Raw genomic sequence first — 17,083 nt, forward strand, 5'->3', positions numbered from 1 at the left:
TTTAGCTTGGGTACGAATATTAAACGTTATATTCTCATTAGGCTTCTAGGTGGTAACATCATTGGCCACTGCTGGCTCGTAAGCATTTCTATGGCTCAAACGCACGTGGTTAGATATCCTCGGAAAGACTGGGACTGTCCAATAGAACCTGGGACATGTGGGCCCTTTGGGTTAGAGTTCGGGTTATAATTATACACGGGGAGGAGGATGAAGGGTTCGCGGTTAGGGTTAGGTGCTGGGGTTAAGGGCTATAGGTTGCAGGGATAGAATTAAGGGTGATGGTTTAATGGTTTGGGTCAAATACCCTTCCACCCTCTAGTTCAATATTTGGCATGTTGTGATTGGATTTCTAGCCATTGAACCATCAGATTCCTACCGGGTCTGATGCCATTTCTCAGAGGGAATTACTGAGACTCTTGGGTCCTCACTGAAGATTAATTTGCAAGTTCTGATAGTTCTTGTGTTGGGATGCTTGATACCAGACTGGAGACACCAAAACTCTGATACTCAGAGGGTCAAGCTGGGGAGGTTCGGGTTAGAGCTGGGGTTATGGTTAGGGGTATAATTGGTTGTTAGTACTTGTATCACAGTGGTCTAGAAAACCCAGTCTAGGACCAGGACTCATTACACCGGGAGCTTTACAGAGAAATAACAATGAGGACTCTACCGAACCCAGCACCATTGCAGCCTGAGCAATCTAAAGTCAGGGTTCGGGGGAGAAGGTTGGGACGTTAGGGTTAGGGGTTAGGGGTTGGGTTTGAAGAGGGGGTCAGAGTTGGGGGTCACAGTTAGGGAGGAGGGGTTAGAGAGCCGGGGATGAGGCTAGGACTCTAGGGAAAGGGGGAGGATTAGGGTGCTGGGGTTAAGGAATGGGTGCATCTGTCGGGGGTTAGGATGCTGGGGTTAGGGTCATGGTTAGGGAGCTAGGATGGAGTTGGGGGGGTCTAAGCAGTTGGGTTTAAGGTTTGGTTTAGGGTCATAGTTCTGGGGTTCGGGTAAAAAACCTTCCCTCCCCCAAACTCAGTAGTCGACTGGTTATCACCACCCCTAGCTCACGACCTTCCTAGCCAGGTTCCCATTCAAGAAACCACTCGGATTCTAACCAATTGGGATGAAGATTTTCTGGACACTTTCCCAAACTCTGCGGGAGAAATCTCCCAAGAAGTCCAGCTGCCTCACTTTCTAGGTGCCCAGAGCTGGGGCGCCTTGGGGAGCACTTACCGGGGTCTGCATCTCCAGTGGGCTTTAGCCGGAGACGTCAGAGCTCGTTCCCCCAGAAAGGAAGCCCAACGCGTCTCCAGCTGAGTGCGCCGCAGAAACGGAGCCAGCTCAGCTCAAAGGCCAAGTTGGGAAGCTGAGCCCTGAGCTGTCGCCTCTGAGCTGCCAGTTACGTCCTGCCCCAGGCAGCCGAGCTCACATCTAGCTGTGCTGGGAATCCCCCCGCCCGGCTCTCAGCATGGAGCATGAGCGCAGAGCTGCTGGAGGGCGGCAGGGCCGGCTCAGGGAGACGCGTTCCTGCACTCGCTGAGGTCAGGGGTTTCCCTCTGACCAGGGACACGCCAGAGGGGAAATTTGTGCCTCAGTTTAGAAAGATTTTGTTTGCAAATATTTGTTACTGGGCTAAAGATAGGAGACAATAAAATCCCCTTAAAAGAATTCAGCTGTTCCCCCGAATGTCTAGTTGCAGCCCCCCATCTCTGAGCACCCCACATCTGCTAATTGCCCTCAGTCCTGACCCACAGCCCCTGCTAGCCGAGCCCTGGGGTCCCCCCGCACTCTGCCGGTTCCATCGTTACCGACGTGCAGCCCCTGCTAGCCCAGCCCTGAACTCCCCCACCCAGCTCTGCCAGTGCCCCCCACACTCAAACCGCAGCCTCTGCGAGCCCAGCCCTGCGCCCTCCAGCCCTACCGGAGCCCCTCACTCTCAACCTGCAGCCCCCTGATACCCTAGCCCTGGCTCCTCCACACCTCTGCTGGTGCCCCTCCCTCCCAAACTTTAGCCCCCTGCTAGCCCAGCCCTGGGCTGCCCCCAACTTTGCTGATGGCCCTCACTCCTGACCCACAGCCCCCTGCTGGCCCAGCCCTGCCCCCACCCCGCCCTGCCGGTGCCCCTCACTCCCGACCTGCAGCCCCTGCTAGCCCAGCCCTGCCCCCCCTAGCCCTGCTGGTGCCCCTCACTCCCGACCTGCAGCCCCTGCTAGCCCAACCCTGCCCCCCCGGAGCTCGGCTGGTGCCCCTCACTCCCGACCTGCATCCCCTGCTAGCCCAGCCCTGTCCCCCCAGCTCTGCCGGTGCCCCTCACTCCTGATCCGCAGCCCCTGCTAGCCCAGCCCTGCCCCCCAGCCCTGCCGGTGCCCCTCACTCCTGATCCGCAGCCCTCTGCTAGCCCCAGGGCCGGCTCCAGGTCCCAGCACGCCAAGCACGTGCTTGGGGCGGCAAGCCGCGGGGGGCGCTCTGCTGGTCGCTGGGAGGGTGGCAGGTGGCTCTAGTGGACCTCCCGCAGGCGTGCCTGTGGATGCTCCACCGAAGCTGTGGGACCAGCGACCGCCAGAGTGCCCCCTGCGGCGTGCTGCCGTGCTTGGGGCGGCGAAATTGCTAGAGCCACCCCTGGCTAGCCCAGCCCTGTGCTCCCCTGCAGCTCTGCTGAGGCCCCTCACTCCCGACCCGCAGCCCCTGCTAGCCCAGCCCTGCGCCCCCCTAGCTCTGCCGGTGCCCCTCACTCCCGACCTGCAGCCCCTGCTATCCCAGCCCTGGATCCCTATATCACAGCTTATAGGTGGAGTGTGAGAAAAGCACCTCTGTTCCCCCATCTCTGCCTGGGGGCAGGGGCACAGCCTGGCCTGTGTTACCCATCCCGGCCCCCCCAGCTCTAACCCACTAGACCCCACTGCCCTCCCAGAGCTGAGGAGAGAATCCAGGAGTTCTGGCTCCCAGCCCTCCCCACTGCTCTAACCACCAGCCCCCGCTCCCCTCCCAGATCCAGGGAGAGAACCCAGGAGTCCTGGCTCCCAGCCCTCCCCACTGCTCTAACCACCAGCCCCCACTCCCCTCCCAGAGCCAGGGAGAGAACCCAGGAGTCCTGGCTCCCAGCCCTCCCCACTGCTCTAACCACCAGCCCCCACTCCCCTCCCAGATCCAGGGAGAGAACCCAGGAGTCCTGGCTTCCAGCCCCCTCCCCCAACTCCAGACCGCACTCCCCTGCCAGAGTTGGGGAGAGAACCCAGGAGTCCTGCTCCTCTCTCTATAAAGTTTTCTTCTCTAAAGGGCTCACTCTGATGGGGTTAAAAGACCCCCTGTACTCACCCCAATAGCAGCCACTTTCCTCTAATTTACTCACCAACTTCTCAGCTGTGGTGGGTCGCGGCCCAGCACTGTAGACCGGGGAGTCGTGTGCCTGCGTCCCACTGTGGCCTGTGTCAGTCGGACTGTTCAGCTGAGGTTTCTTTGCCTGTTGGGCATCCCCCCTTCTCCCCCCAAATGGTCACCAAAGCTAATTATAGGTTGTTGTCGCTCAGTGACGCCCACGCAGGCGCTGTCCGTGGTGAAGCTGGCGAGAAGGTGTGAAAATTGGACTGGATGGGGGCAAACACTGGGGTGAAAAAACAACTGTCACTTCTCTCAACTTCCCCTTTTCGGCCCCTATTGGTCGTTTGCTGCGTCTCACCAGAGATTTGGTCATGGAGCCTGCAGACCTCTGAAAAGATTGAAGTCTCTGGGGGGTGGGGGTGGGGCCTTTTAGAGAACCTGACATGGGGTGCGTGTGTGTGAAGAACCAGACTTTACTGCTGTCCTGGAGCCAGGGACAGAACCCAGGAGTTCTGGCTCCCAGCCCCCCCGTTCTAAGCCACAAGACTCCCCTCCTATCCCAGAGCCAGGGACAGAACCCAGGAGTTCTGGCTCCCAGCCCCCCCGTTCTAAGCCACAAGACTCCCCTCCCTTCCCAGAGCCCGGGACAGAACCCAGGAGTTCTGGCTCCCAGCCCCCCGTTCTAAGCCACAAGACTCCCCTCCCGTCCCAGAGTCAGGGACAGAACCCAGGAGTTCTGGCTCCCAGCTCCCCCTCCCCCGTTCTAAGCCACAAGACTCCCCTCCCGTCCCAGAGCCCGGGACAGAACCCAGGAGTTCTGGCTCCCAGCTCCCCCCCCCCCGTTCTAAGCCACAAGACTCCCCTCCCGTCCCAGAGCCCGGGACAGAATCCAGGAGTTCTGGCTCCCAGCCCTGCCCCGTTCTAGCGGTAGGTCTGGGATAGACTGATCCTGGAAAGGAAAGGATAGTGAGATGATAGCTATTCTAATGTTTCCTTGCAGCACATCTCTCTGTATGCATCACAAGCTCTTAAAGGACTGAGTGATCTAGTGGGTTCGTGTGTGTAGGGGGCTGGGAGCCAGGGCTCCTGGGGTCTATCTGTGACTCTGGGAAGGAGCCGGGTGTGGTGGAGTGGAGAGGTGAGCGGGCTGATGCGCAGGGCTCCTGGGGTCTATCTGTGACTCTGGGAAGGAGCCGGGTGTGGTGGAGTGGAGAGGTGCAGGGGCTGACAGCCAGGGCTCCTGGGTTTTATGCCAAGCTCTGTGGAATCCCTTCTGAGGTTGGAGTCCCACCATTTTTTGGGTTTAGGATTCTCAGTTCTGAACGTCCTGACTTGCCTTTCTCTCGGACAGAGCTCCCGCAAGCCCCCTCTGTGTTCCCTTTGTTCCCCTGTTGTGACGACATCGCCAGGAGCCCCACTTGTGAGGTGACTGTAGCCTGCCTAGTGACCGGCTATTTCCCAGAGCCCGTGGACATCAAGTGGAATTCCAGCAGAGTGACCAACGGGATCAAGACCTTCCCAGCCACGGCACAGAGCAGTGGCAGGGCCTTCACCCTCGTCAGCCAGCTCACCATCCCTGCCTGGGACCTGGCGCACAACACCTACCAGTGCAGTGTGGAGCACACCCCCTCCCGTAAAAAGATAGATGTGGAGATCACGAATGGTGAGCTACGTTGGAATGCCAGAGAATGACGAAAGGACTGAGGCGGAAGGGTGCACTAGAGTGTCAGAGGGAGTGGGGGAGATAGAATGATAGAGTCCATGGAAGGGAGGATAGAGAAGACAAGGGATGGATGTATGGATGAACAGAGACGAGGGAACGATGGAGGGAGTGAAAGAGAGAGGGAAGGATGGTACAGAGCATGGGCTAGGTGGGTGGACAAATGGAGATACGGAAGTATGGATGGAAACAAGGCGGGATAGCTGGAGAGATGACAGACAGAGTGATAGAGAGATGTAGTGGTGCCGAGGGAAGGAAGGAGGGAAAGGTAAAACTTTCCTCTCTCCGTTGTCATTCAGGACTTGAGCACGTTGTGCTCAGTGCTGTACAAATGCAATTGATTCATGATTCTGACCTGGTATCCATTTTCTCTCTCTGCTGCCAGTATGTGAGGCTCTTATTCATCCTGAGGTTCGCCTCCTGAGCCCCTCCTGTGAGCGCAACACCATGGAGAAGCAGCTGGAGGTGGTTTGCCTCCTCCTGAGATTCAGCCCAGGTGCAGCCAAAGTGGAATGGCTGGTGAACGGCGAGAAGAGGAACCTTCCCACCACGGACTTCTCCACTGGGAAGGTCACAGACGGCACCTACATGGGCCAGAGTCGAGTGAACATCACCAAGGAGAGCTGGGAGCAGGGGGACGTCTACACCTGTCAAGTGACCCACCCAGTGAGGGGAACAGAGTACTCCATGCACAACACCAGCAAGTGCTTGGGTGAGGGGCTGTGGCCGTGCACAGTGGGGTGGGATGAAGGGTTACCCGGAAACCAGCCTCGCCTAAGGGTAGGTGGGACTGTGCCCAGATCCCAGGGTGACATAGAAATACAATAGAGAGATGGATATTGGGACTGGGTGGGGAGAGGGATGGATGGATGCAGTGATAGATATGGTGGTTGGATGGATAGAGAGATAGATACTGTGCATAGAAGGGGGAATAACTGGAAGGGAAGATGGATATGATGGTTGGGTAGAAAGATAGGTCTGATGGATGGATGGAGAAATTAGATGTGTATAAGTGAATAATTATTAATAAAGAGATGGAGCTCTTGCACAGGAAAGTGTAGATGGAGAGACAGAAAGTGCTACGGGATTGTTCGATAGCTAGAAAGAGGCTTTTTTTCAATGGTTTCTATCTTTCTTCCTTCTAACATCCCATGAAATTGAGGGATCACAAAATTAGGGGAATGACAGTACCCCTCTAAGAGGGGAGGGATAGCTCAGTGGTTTGAGCATTGGCCTGCTAAACCCAGGGTTGTGAATTCAATCCTTAAGGGGGCCATTTAGGAACTGGGGTAAAAATCTGTCTGGGGATTGGTCCTGCTTTGAGCAGGGGGTTGGACTAGATACCTTCTGAGGTCCCTTCCAACCCTGATATTCTTTGATTCTGTAATGCCCATCACTGTAGTATCCTTCATGGTGCAGGGAATTCATGGAGTCTGCTGCCCTTCTTTCCCTATTGAAACAAGTCCTTTGTATTTCTCAGCCTGCCTCAGTAACTCAGTGGCTCCATCCGTCTCTGTCACTGAGCCGTCTTATGATGACCTGATTGGGGAGACTGCCCGTGTGACGTGCCGGGTGCTGGGCTATAGCTTGGTAGATGTTCAGGTGGCTTGGGAAGTGGATGGGAAAGCCAGCTCTGATGTGGAGACGGGAAACCTGGAACAAGCCAATGGGACCCAGAGCGTCACCAGCACCCACGAAATAACCTTGGAGCAATGGAAGAGCAGGACCAAGTTCACTTGCAAAGTGACACTTCCTTGTTTTGGAGAAGTCACCCAGGATATGCCACTCATGGACACAAGTGAGTACGTCTGCGTTTACGTCCCAACTCCCTGTGCGAACTCAGCCAAAGTCACTTTACTCTCGCTCTGTGCCCGAGCCTGCAAAGTGGGGATAAGGGTCCTTGTTTCTCTCAGCCAGTGTCTGTTTCTGGAACAGGGGCTCTCTTTCACGTCCCTTCGTCGGCTCACAGGAGGGGGTTGCGGTCTCGGTCTGGGCTGGTAGACACCACCACAATAATAGTAAGGGTGCATGTTCTCAGACCAGCTTCTGCCATGGAAAATGAAGCCCTTGCAATTCACTAGACTCCAGTAGGGTGGTGAGGAAATAGAGGAGGATCTGGTGGATATTTCCTGGGTCTTTCAAAGTGGTGGTTCAGCCGGGGCCCTCACAAGAGGTGATGAGGGACAGAAGATATAAAATAGAGTTAATGGCCCATAAAAGGTAGATTCATTGAGTCTGAGGCCAGAAGGGATCATCAGGTCATCTAGTTAGACCTCATGTTTCCCTGGCCAGAGTATTTCACTCATTTACCATTTCGTCGAGCCCAGCAACATGTCTTTGACTAACGCTTCATCTAGAGACACAGCCTGTCTGGATTGGAACCCCTCAGGAGATGGAGAATCCACCACTTCTCTTGATAGTTTGTTCTAATGGTTTTCTTCCAGTATTGCTGCCTTACAACGAATTTGAACGTGTCTGGTTTCAGTTTCCGGCCATTGGTTCTTGTTCTGCCTTTTCTGCTAGATTAAAGAACTTTTTAGTACAGGGTTTCTCAAAGAGGGGTGGCCGCTTGTGTAGGGAAATCCCCTGGCGGGCCGGGCCCGTGTGTTTACCTGCCCCGTCCGCAGGTCCAGCCGATCGCGACTCCCACTAGCCGTGGTTCGCTGCTCTGGGCCAATGGGGGCAGCTGGAAGCGGCTGCCAGTAACTCCCTTGGCCCACGCTGCTTCCAGCAGCTCCCATTGGCCCGGAGCAGCGATCCACGGCCAGTGGGAGCCGCAATTGGCCGGACCTGCGGGCGGGGCAGGTAAACACACCGGCCCAGCCTGCCAGGGGCTTTCCCTGCACAAGAGGCGACCCCTGTTTGAGAAACCCTGTTTTAGTAGCTGACGTTTTCTCCCCGGGAAGGTGTTCATACACTAGTCAAGTCACTTCTTCAGTTTGCCCTGAACTGAGCCAATATAGCTCCTTAAATCTCTCATTTACAGCTGTTGAATCATCGTTGAGGCTCTTCTATGAGCCCTTTTCAATTTTTCAAACCACCAAGTTGTGAAGCAGCTGCAAAAAATCTAGAGATTTTAATAAATGTTGGGCAGCTTTCACTTGCTTTCTGGTTCATGAATCAGAAGCAAAGGGAGTGAGTGGGGATCATGTTTTCAAACTTTTCTTTGCAGCCAGTGGGGACAGACCCTTCCTTTTTTGATTAAATGAAATCTGAGATTCCCTGGTCATCGCATGAGCTGTGGATTTAAGGAAAAACAGCAAATACCATAATAAATATGGCCAAGGTTGGCCACCTCTCACATGTTCAACCAAGGTACTAAGAGGAGACATATTCCATCCCTGGGAGAGAAATTAGCTTCATCTCACATCTCTGTCCCTTCCAGCCTACCCTGCCCACGCGCCTACTGTCTCAGCCACTGTCTCCTGCCCGGACCCAGAGGAAACTCCAGGGAAGAGAGATTCCCACACGTTCCTCTGTGACGTCACTGGATTCTTCCCAGCAGACATCAGCCTCCGCTGGGAGCACAACAGCTCCATAGTCCCTGCCTCCCAGTACAGCAGTGGCCCCGTTGTCAGATCTGGTGAGGCCTACTCCACTCAGAGCATCTTGAGAGTCCCCAGACCCAAGGGGGAAGGAGAAGCAGGGGCCCAATATTTCTGCCTGGTCTGGCACATGATGCTGAATGAAACCTTGAAGGTGAAGGTGAAGCCACAGAATTGTGAGTTGAAGCTTCCAAAGGGTGACTAGAGGATTGTTCATCCCAATACGGTCAGGGCTTCCCATTACCCCCAGCGGCTAGTGAGGGAACTAGCACCAGTTCAGGCTTCAATGCTGGGGTTTCCAAAGGGATTCACGCTCTCAACTCCCACATCGGCTTGCAGTGAGAGTTGTGGTCGCAACCCTGAGGGACTTTGGGAGACCAGCAGCCAGAATATCACTGGGGTGAAATATAAACAGCACCTTCTGCCTGTGTAGGGGGGAGTGGTTTAGGGGATGCGAGTTGTGTCCTGAGCTCTGGATGCGGGATCTAGTAGTGCCAGCAGGGGGCTGGGAGCCAGGACTCCTGGGTTCTATCCCCAGCTCTGGGAGGGGAGTGGGGCTAGTGGTTAGAGCATGGGGGAAAGGAGTCAGGAATTACCATGGGCAGGTCGTTTCTCCTCTCTGTGTCCCAGTTGTCATCTCTGTCATCTTCATTGGGCTCATGAATTTGAGGCTGGAAGGACCATGGGTTGAGCAAACATGGCAGGTCTGTCCCCTGCCGTGATTTCCACAATGGGTCTTTCTCCCATGGGACCAGAGACCTTCAGATCTGCTCATGGGACCCAGAGACCCAAATAATCATAATGGGACCCAGGAATCCCAATCCCAATCCCGGGGTGTGTTGGAAAACCTCAGCCATTATTCCTGATGCCCCATGAGATGAGGATCCTGCCCCTTCCATCAGGGAAGCCTGTGCCCTATTTCCCACCCCAATGATCCTCGGCCCCTTCCCAAAACAGCCCCTCGGCTTTGCACCCCTGAGACAGAGGCACTTAGTTATCAGCTGGTGCCTCTTGAGTATTCGCTCATTCCAGCCCTCAACATTGCCTCCTGCCCCCAACCAGGTGGCAGCAACTGTAATCAACACCCTCTGGAGGTGTCTCTCCTTCCGCCTTCCCTGGCGGACCTCTACATAGCGCAGAACGCCACCATCAGTTGTTTGGTGAGCGGCATGGAGACCCCCGGCAGCCTGGAGGTCTCCTGGAGCCGGAGGAGTGGGGGCCCGTTGGCCGTGGTCTCCAGGGATCCGGTGCTGCAGGAAGATGGCACCTACAGTGCAACCAGCATCCTGCGGGTGTGCGTGGAGGAGTGGCAGGTGGGGGAGGAGGAGTTCACCTGCACCGTGAAACATCGAGACATCCCGTCGGCCATTGTCAAGACCATCCGCAAGATTCACGGTAAGAACTCAGCCTTTCCCCTGTAGGGGGCGCCAGTTCCAATCTGTCTGGCTCAGGGTGTAGGGAATGGGACATGGATCCTTTTGTCTCTAGGGGGCGCCAGGTCAGTGAGACTGGGTGTTACACATTTGTGGGTGGGATGAAATGTGCAAATTTATGAGAGAGAAGGGGACGGAGAGTCAGGACTCCTGGGTTCTTTTTCCAGCTCTGGGGGCAGAGTGTGTGTGTGTGTGGGGGGTCTAGTGGGTTATAGCAGGGGGGTTGTGTCAGGGTTGGCAGCCAGGACTCCTGGTTCTCATCCCTCACCATTCACCCTTTGGTGTTTCCTTGTGGCAGAGGTCTCTCTCCGAGCCCCTTCTGTCTACATCTCCGCTCCTCACGCTGAGGAACTGGCTCTCCGGGAATCAGCCACCATCACCTGCCTGGCCTCCGGCTTCCGGCCCAGAGACATCTTGGTGACATGGACCCAGCAGGACCGGCCTGTGCCCCAGGAAGCCTACACCAACATCGGCCCCGTGCGGGAGGCTGGGAAGGAGGAGAGCTACTTCATCTACAGCAAGCTCAATGTCTTGGCATCTGAGTGGCAGCGGGGGGACACCTACGCCTGCGTGGTGGGGCACGAGGGTCTGCCCATGACCTTCATCCACCGGAGCGTGGACAAAGCCTCCGGTAAACCCACCGCCGTCAATGTCTCTGTGATCTTGTCCGACACCGACGTCACTTGCTACTGAGGAGCAGAGCCCGGCGGGCTCCTCACGGCGTATCTGAGATGGCCACGGAACCTCGTGGGCTCTGGGATTCCTCTGAGCCTGCGTGTAAAGCTGTGGTAGCTCTGGTGTGAGGAGCGTGGCTGTGTGTGGAATATGCCCAAATAAAATGCACCCTGCTGGAGCTTGTGTTCAATGGGATGTCTTCTTCAAGCAGGGACCATCTCTATGTCTTATCCACCAGCCCAGCCTCTCTCCTGCGTCATCTATATCCATTCACCACCCTACTTTCTGAGGTATCTCTTACTGTCCATCCACTCTCCTTTTCTTATGCATTCTCTAGATCTATTCATCAAAGCTTCCTTCTGCAGGATCTACCCATCCATTCTATCCTCTGCTGTACCTTTGTCTGTTTCCCCCTCTTTACTAGCTGTCCATTTTCCTGCCCACCTGCAAATCTCTCTCTCGGCACTGTCTGTTCATCCATATTTCTGTTGGCAATATCTGACTTTGTCTGTTCTCCCTTTTGCAATCCTGTCCATCCATCCAACATCTGCAGTGTCATCTGTCTATCTTAGCTTCTACAACATCCATCCATCCTCATGCAGTGTCATGAGTCTAGCTGTCCATCCCACAGCAGTGACTTGCTATTGTTCACGGTACAGCAGCTCCTAGATGTCCCGACCAAGGTCAGGTCCCCGTTGTTATAGGCGCTGCATGAACACACACACAGCAAATAGCCTTACTGCAAGGTGCTCACAGTCTCAGCACAGAGAGGCTGGGAGGGGATATTTTGGCACAAAAGGATTATATCTGGGATGCTCAGAGGGGTGAGACGCCCAACTCCCCCTGGAATTATGAGTTTATTTCAGTGGCAACTAACTGCCTAAGAGTCCTTTAAAGACCCCAGCCCAAGTGGCTTGTCTCTGGTCACACTGCAGGTCAGTGGGAGAGGTGGGAATAGAGCCCTGATTTCCCATCTCCAAGACTTGTGTCTTAACCATCGCATCTGTCTAGCAATGTAGCCCTGGCTGCTATGGTGTCAGAAGCGCTAGCAGATGCGTCCTCACCTGACCACATAAGGTGCAGAGGCAGAGCCCCCAGAAATCTGGTGTTATGTCTGCAGGGATCTAGGCATCAGAGTGAGACTGAGTTAGGATCCTTCATTCCCATGAGCTCCGTCCCCATTGTCCCTGGATGTGTGAACAGGGGGGTGGTGACCAGGGAAAGTGATTTCACTTCTCAGTATGGCACTGGGGAGACTGACACTGGAATACAGCATCCGGTTCTGGGGTGAATGTGCACCAATGGTCAGAAGCGATAACGACATGTTGGGAATCATTAGGAAAGGGACAGATAATAAGACAGCAAATACCACATTGCCTCTGTATAAATCCACGGCACGCCCACACCTTGACTGCTGCGCGCAGTTCTGGTTGCCTCATCGCCAAAGAGATATAACAGAAATCGAGAAGGTACAGAGAAGGGCAACAGAAATGGTCAGGGCTACGGAACAGCTTCCGTATGAGGAGAGATTAAAAAGGCTGGGACTGTTCATCTAGGGAGACAACTGGGGGGATTTTATAGAGGTCTATACACTCATGACTCGTGTGACAAAAGGAAGTGTTATTTACTCCTTCACATAACACAAGAACCATGGTTCACCCAGTGAAATTAAATGGCTACAGGTTTACAGCAATCACACAACAGAGTCAACCTGTGGAACTTGTTGACTAAGGATGTTGTGAAGTCCAAAAGCATAACTGGGTTCAGAAAAGAATTTGATAAATTCATGGAGAATAGGTCCATCAATGACTATTAGCCCAGTAGGTCAGTGATGCAACCTTATATTCTTGGTGTCCCTAAGCCTCTTATGGTCAGATGCTGGACTGTATGACAGTGGATTAATCACTTGATAATTGTCCCATTCTTGCCATTCTATCTGATGCATCTGGTATCTGCCACTGTTGGAAGACAGGATACTGGGGTAGATGGACCATTGGTCCCATGCACTGTGGCTATACTCTTGTCCAATATTCAAAAAGAAGGTTGAAAAATTGGAGATGGTGCAAAAGAGAGCTAGAAAAATGATTAGAGGGCTGGAGAAAATACCTTCCAGTGAGAGATAGGAGGAGCTGAATCAGTTGAGCTTATGAAAGAGACATTCAAGAGTTGGCTTCAATTATATGCATAAGTACCTCCATGGAGAGTGACTGGGGTCCCTGCGGGGCCATGCTGAGATCACACAATTAGGGCAAATTGCAAAGAATGGGGCAGCCAATCCCCCAAACTGGTGGTTATTCTGATAGATTCACCAAACTAGAAACAAAACAGCTTCTACAATACCTTACTGGTTACCCAGAAATACAGCTCCCTTAAAGCAATCCAGCCTTGAGCTCCCACCCAGACAGGATGAGGGTTACTGAAAATCTTGTTCATCATATAAAAGTTCTGTCAGTCCCAAAGGATTGGAGACATTGCCCACCAGGTCAATGAGTATTTCAGATCTTACCCAAATAGCCAGTTCTTATGAAGTAAACTAGAATGTATTAAAAAAGAAAAGGGCGAGAGAGTGAGTACTGGTTAAAAGACACATACATAAAGGTAGGAATTGAGTTCTTAGGTTGCTTTCATAGCAGAGCTGGTTAGCTTCAGAGTTACAAAGAGTCCCTTGAACCAGTTTATCAGGTTATAGCCCAGGGTTTCTCAAACAGGGGTTGCTGCTTGTGCAGGGAAAGCCCCTGGTGGGCCGGGCTGGTGTGTTTCCCTGCCCCATCCGCAGGTCCAGCCGATAGCGGCTCCCACTGGCCGTGGTTCGCTGCTCTGGGCCAATGGGAGCTGCTGGAAGCAGCTGCCAGTAAGTCCCTCAGCCTGCACCACTTCCAGCAGCTCTCATTGGCCCGGAGCAGCGAACCGTGGCCAGTGGGAGCCGCGATCAGCTGGACCTGCGGACGGGGCAGGTAAACACATCAGCCTGGCCTGCCAGGGGCTTTCCGTACACAAGCAGCGACCCCTGTTTGAGAAACCCTGTTATAGTCCAATGTCCATGGCCAATATCAGGCTGATCCAGAATAGAACTGGAGACCTCTGCCTTATGACTCAAACGTCCCCTGATGAGGCTTAAGCAGATCTGAGATGAAAGGATCAGGGCCCAAGAATCCAGCACCATGGGCTCCTCTGGGTACTGGCAGGCGGCAGGCTTGGCAGCTCCTTGGAGTACCCGGCGAGCGGCAGGCTTGGCAGCTCCTCCAGGTAGCTTGCCACAGGCAGGCTTAACAGCTTCCCCGAGGCCTGGTCAGCATCAGGCCTCGGCTGGTCTGGCCAGTCCTCGGGTCGGTCGCAGGCTGCAGGAGTCTCCCCACCGGGAGCTCGGCCACAGGCGTCTGGCCTCTCTGGTGGCTGGGGCTCTAGTGAGCTCTGGGTTGGGCTTTTGTACTTCTGTCCTGCACCCTGACCTCTGGGGGGCGGGCGCAAGCTCCACTGGCTCCGCCCACTTTGGCGTCCGGAGGGGCTCGTCCCTCTCTGGGGTGGCAGGGAACTAGACTCCCTCGCTACAGGGGCCATCACTTCTGTTTCCAGCGTCATGACAACATGGGGCAGCTCAGGGTGTTACTGACGGGGCGGCCAGGCCTTTCCCCATTTCCTTCGGGCTTGTGGGTGAGCTGGGCAGGTGTTGGTTAAATGTGGCGATGGGCGAGAGATCTTCCCCCTTCTCGGAGCATGGGTTGAAATGGAGTCCAAGCGGGTAGTAGCTTAAAAGTTGTTCCCATCAGATGGCCCCATTATTAGGTGTATTACAGTTGTGTGTAGAGGTCTCCACTGAGTTTGGGACCCCAATGCGCTAGGAGCTGCACACACATAGAGTAATAGACAGTCTCTGCCCAGAAGAGTTTAATGTCCAAACAGAGAAAGGGTGTGAAGGGAAACTGAGGCAGAGAGTGAGGCGGTGAATTGCCTGAGGTCCAGCAATGTCAATGACAGAGCTGGGAATAGACCCATGGGAGTCCTGAGTCCCAGCCTAGTGCTCTGTTCATTGGACCACACTCCCTCTGGGCTGGTGTGAGCTGGGGGAGGTCTGAGAACAGCTCTGTGGGTAAATTCCCCAGGTCCCCAAAATAGGGACTTTTGGTGGTGGGGGAACTGGTGCCTCTGCTGCCCAGGAACTGGTCCCAGCACGGCTCAAGCTGGCATTGACTGGGAAGATGCTGCTGTCTGATGGGTGTGCCTGGCCCCATTGAGTTCTGCACTGGCAGGTCTCAGCCCAGTTCCCTGGCTGGCCAAGGGAGGGGGAGGGCATGCTCGGGGAGGGGCGTGTAGTGCCGCTGGCTGGGGTTTGCAAAGGAGCCAAAGGGCGTGAAATTTAATGGAAGTTGGGGGCTGAAATCCCCGAGGCTGCAGCCTGCCCGGTCTCCCCTGGCAGGGAACCCTCTGTCTCTGGCCCTGGACAGGAGCTCCTGCCAAGAGCACAGACCGGAGCTCCCTGCTGTGCCCACTCAGCTCCTTGGCTTAACGGAGAGGCCTCTCTAACCGGCCCGTTTGTCTCCTCCCCAGCTCCTCACTGCCCAGTGGAGGACCAAGGCATCGATGCTGAAGGAGGAGAGGAGGAACCTGACGGTCTCTGGACACCTGTTGCCTTCATTGCTCTCTTCCTGCTCAGCCTGTTGTACAGCGCCGGCGTCACGCTGCTTAAGGTAACAGCAACCGCTACCTTCATGGTCACGCTTCACTGCTTCCAGCAATAACCAGTGCTCAGTAATCTATCCCACCCCATCAGCATGCAGCCACCAGCCATCAGCCATCCTCGGGAACTACTCAGTCACCCACATTCAGTGGTGAAACTCCGTGAGCACAAACGCAAGGTAACCACTTGGGAACGAAGAACCAGTAGCCCACATGCAGAATGGGAACTGACTGCCTAGGAAGGAGCAGTGTGGAAACGGATCTGGGGTCGTAGTGCAACACAAGCTAAATATGAGTCAATAATGTAACAGTGTCGGGGAAAAAAACAAATTCTGGGATGTATTAGCAGGAGTGTTGTAAGGAAAACACGAGAAGTAATTCTTCTCCTCTGCTCTGCACTGATTAGGCCTCAGCTGGAGTCTTGTGTCCAGTTCTGGAAACTACATTTCAAGAAAGATGTGGAAAAGTTGGAGAGCGACTAAAATCATTTAAAGGCTAGAAAACATGAGCTGTGAGGGAAGATTGAAAGAACTGGGGTTGTTTAGTCTGGAGAAGAGAAGACTGGGGTGGCCGGGGCGGGGGAATGACATGGTAACATTTTTGAAATACATAAAAGGTTGTTACAAAAAGGAGGGTGACAAATTGTACTCGTTATCCTGTGAGGACAGGACAAGAAGCAATGGGCTTAGATTGCAGCAAGGGCAGTTTAGTTTGGACACTGGGAAAAACTTCCTAACTGTCAGGCTGGGTAAATACTGGAACAAATGTTGTGGAGCCTCCATTGTTGGAGGTTTTTAGGAACAGGTTAGAGAAATACCTGTCAGGGATGGACTAGTTCTTACTTAGTCCTGCCCCCCGGCAGGAGACGGGACTAGGTGACCTCTCGAGGTCTCTCCCCGTCCTACGTCTCTGTGATTTTATGGTTGTCATAGACTCAAACCAAAGTCAGGAATTAGAGCCCAGGTTTAGGAACAGGTTACCTGGAGAGAGGAAAGCCTGGGTCCAGGACAGCAGCCCGGCTGGAGCCAGACAGAAGCAGGGCTGGAGCTGGATGGGAACAAGGCAGGAGCAGGGCTGGAGCCAGATGGGAACAAGGCAGGAGCAGGGTTGCAGTCAGCTAAAGGATCAAGCATCAACCATCAATAAGCTGCTAGTAATTATTGACTGATAATAATCACTTATCAATAATCAGCAATTAACAATCAATGACCAAAAAGAAATGATCACTAATTAAGAAGCCAGAACAAATGTTCAGGGACCAATGAGCGTCAATCACTCACCACTCGGCCATGATCACTGAGGATCCGTAGCAGGGCCCAGATGCACCAAGGGCCATAGGAGCCTGTGAAGCCGGTTCTGTGGCGGGGACCTGGTGCCGGGGCCTGGAACCAGAAGCAGGATCGGCTTAGACAGCCGGGGCTCCCCAGGGAGTTGGTGTGCGGCACCCGCTGGGCAGTGCCCGTTCCCTGAGGTGGTTTGACAAGGCTGGTGTCTCTGTCTGGAAGTTGAGCTGCAGCTCAACGCAGAGATCCTGGCGGGATGCAGGCGTGGCTGGGCCAGGTCCATGGCCCGGGCTACGCAGCAGGACAGGCTAGATGGTCCCAACGGTCCCTTCTGGCCTTACTCTCCCAGCGTAGGATGCTGCCCGTGATCCCAACACCGGGTCCAACGGCACCGGCCGAACCCCTCTGCTCTCTGTGTCCCACAGGTGCGGTGAGCGCCCGGCTCCG

General features: G+C 54.5%; 1 gene segment (V, D, J or C); it reads right to left on the bottom strand.

The window, feature by feature from the left end:
* LOC123348877 overlaps nucleotides 1-17,083 on the bottom strand; it is a 72,718-nt gene that overhangs the window by 2,944 nt on the left and 52,691 nt on the right.

The sequence above is a fragment of the Mauremys mutica genome, chromosome 13 (assembly GCF_020497125.1).
Source record: "Mauremys mutica isolate MM-2020 ecotype Southern chromosome 13, ASM2049712v1, whole genome shotgun sequence".
Taxonomy (NCBI): domain Eukaryota; kingdom Metazoa; phylum Chordata; order Testudines; family Geoemydidae; genus Mauremys; species Mauremys mutica.